Source organism: Halyomorpha halys, unplaced genomic scaffold (genome assembly GCF_000696795.3).
Source record: "Halyomorpha halys isolate HHAL.00 unplaced genomic scaffold, Hhal_1.1 Scaffold171.1, whole genome shotgun sequence".
NCBI classification, from domain to species: Eukaryota; Metazoa; Arthropoda; class Insecta; order Hemiptera; family Pentatomidae; genus Halyomorpha; species Halyomorpha halys.
In genome coordinates, this window is record NW_027115842.1 from 681,373 (window position 1) to 683,771 (window position 2,399).

The following is a 2,399-nucleotide window of genomic DNA, read 5'->3' on the forward strand; positions in this document are numbered from 1 at the left end:
GGTTTTGTGAAGGCGACAGTTTGATTCTGGGAACAACTTCTTCAAGCATTAATCTACGGTCAACTATCTACACCTCAAACTTTTTTTACGATTATTGAAAGATTTTGTAACATCTAAGATCCGAGTTGGATAAAAATTAGCTATAGTTGAAACTATGGATACGATATTTATGTATTAATGGTTCATTCATGAATAAGGGTCGTATCCATGGCAATTTTAGATATTCGTTTCTCTTACTTCTACTTTTGCATGTTTTATTCCTCAATGGGTTGCCTGGTTAAGTCAGAGTGCCCCTCCACGTCTCTCTATCCTACCAGTCTTCCTCCTCAAGTCTTCTGCCGGCCATTTCCTCCTCCACTCAGTCCTTCCACCGGGTTCAGGGTCTTTCCTTCTTCTTCCTGGTTGTTCCTATAGCAGAAGTCTCTTCGGCCATCTACGTTCTGGTATCCGCTGATAGTACCCATACCATTGCAATCTGCTCCTTCCAATCCTCTCCAGAACTCTTTCGGTCACCCCTAGCCTGCTCCTAATCTCATTCCTGACTTTATCCAGGCGAGTAATCCTTAGGCATCTCCTCCAGAAATCCATCTATGCCGCTTGTAGTTTAGAATAGAGTCCTGGGTTAAGTGTCTTTGTTTTTGCAGCATAGTTACAATACTTCTAAAAGTGTGCCTTTTGTTGTCCATTGTTGTCTATTGTTGACCCCAGGCCCAGGTATTTGAAGGGGTCTACTGTCTTACATATACTTCCATTAATCTGAAAGTCTGCGGCCTCTTTGCAGTTTACTGGCAGGTATTTGGTCTTATTAAAATGTATTTGTTGACCCCACAGGCTGTATTCTTTTTTTTTTTTCAGGGCCTTCGGCACTTATTCCAGGCCATCTCTGGTGTTTGTGACCACTGCTTGGTCGTCGACAAAGAAAAGGGAGAACAGCGTATTTCCGTCGATGTCAATGCCTTTCCCTTCCTATTGCACGCTCCACTCCTTTACTGCCTGTTGTAAATAAATTTTTAACAGGGTTTGGGATATACTGCATCCCTGCTTAAGACCCTTAGATGCAGAAAAAGGCTCAGACAAGAAAGAGCCAAGCTTCACTCTTTACTCATCTTCTCTGTACAGACTCCTAACTGCATTTATTAAGACAATACTAATAGCCGCACTCTTAAGAGATTCTCACATCTTATGCCTTGGTACACTGTCATAAGCCTGTTCTTGGGCCGCCCATAGCTCAGTGGTTAAGACACAGTCTTACCAATTTGATGTCTATTGGCGGTGCCGGTTCGAATCCGGCCTGGGACGTTGACTTTTTTCATTGAGTGGCGGTCCCACAAAATGAAGAACTTTGACCCCCAACCATGGTTAGGCAGTATAGGACTCCAATGGGAGTCTTGGCCAAAAAATAAATAAATAAATAAGCCTGTTCTTGGTCTATATAAATGTGCACAGCTCCCCCTTACTCCATTTATTTTTCTATGAGCTGCATAAGGACGAATATGCTGGCTGCAGTTAAGCCAAACTGTTCCTCTGGGATAACAAACTCCTCTTCTAATTTACTTTTCAGAATTCTTGGAATTATCCTTGATATGGAACTGTGAATACAGATGCCTCTATAATTTCGGCATTCATTCCTGTCCTTTTCGTTATATATAGATGTACGAAATGCTGTCTTAAGATCTTGTGGTAGCTCTTGCCCTTGCAATATGAATGAGGTGTATTAGCTTTGTTAGAGCCTTCAACAGATTAGATTATTAGATATCTAAAAAAATTAAATATTCGTTTCAACAAAAGCTAATTTTTGCCCATCTCTGGCTAAGATACATTTTGAAATTCCAGCATTAATTTATTTATTTATTTTTTTTCAGATTTCAATAGTTGGAGTGGCCCATGGATTAAGCGTAATATTTAGGCTTGTTAAAGTTGAGTTTCATCAGTTACTCATTAAAATTGTATTTAATTTTCTATAATTCTTTCAAGTTACTTTTCTTTTTTCTTGTTAATTTAGTGATATTTTGAAATTTAAAACATTTGTTTTTATTTTTGTCTTCCATGCCTGAGTACTGATGTGAATTCTCTAATAGTCTGCTAATTTTATTTTAGTTCAATATACATGTATATTATATTTTGTCATCAATCGGAAAGACTGCTGGTTTATGGAAATATTCATGCAATTCGTCTCATTTATATTTTTACTGTTTAGTGAAGAGATTCTTAGTTTAATATAAACTATATCTCATCTTAATGTTATAAAATATATATATATTATATATTAAAATGAATGGGGAAGGGGCGAAATATTTTTGAACATGTGTAAGTGAATTTGATTAGATAAAATAAAAGGCTGTGAGTTCCTATACTTACTCTTAATGAAACATTAAAAAAAAAGAAAATTAATAAAAGTA

The 2,399-nt window shown here is 37.1% G+C and overlaps 1 protein-coding gene across 9 annotated transcripts in view; it reads left to right on the forward strand.

Moving 5' to 3' along the window:
• Window positions 1-2,399, forward strand: part of foi (fear-of-intimacy) — a 39,882-nt gene that overhangs the window by 35,724 nt on the left and 1,759 nt on the right. For 8 of the 9 annotated variants that reach the window (XR_001342883.3, XR_010844966.1, XR_010844967.1 and 5 more), the window contains one exon: window positions 1,863-2,399. The gene's annotated coding sequence lies outside the window, so the exon portion shown is untranslated. The remainder of the gene's footprint in view (window positions 1-1,862) is intronic. The other variant, XR_010844965.1, reaches the window with a different exon arrangement.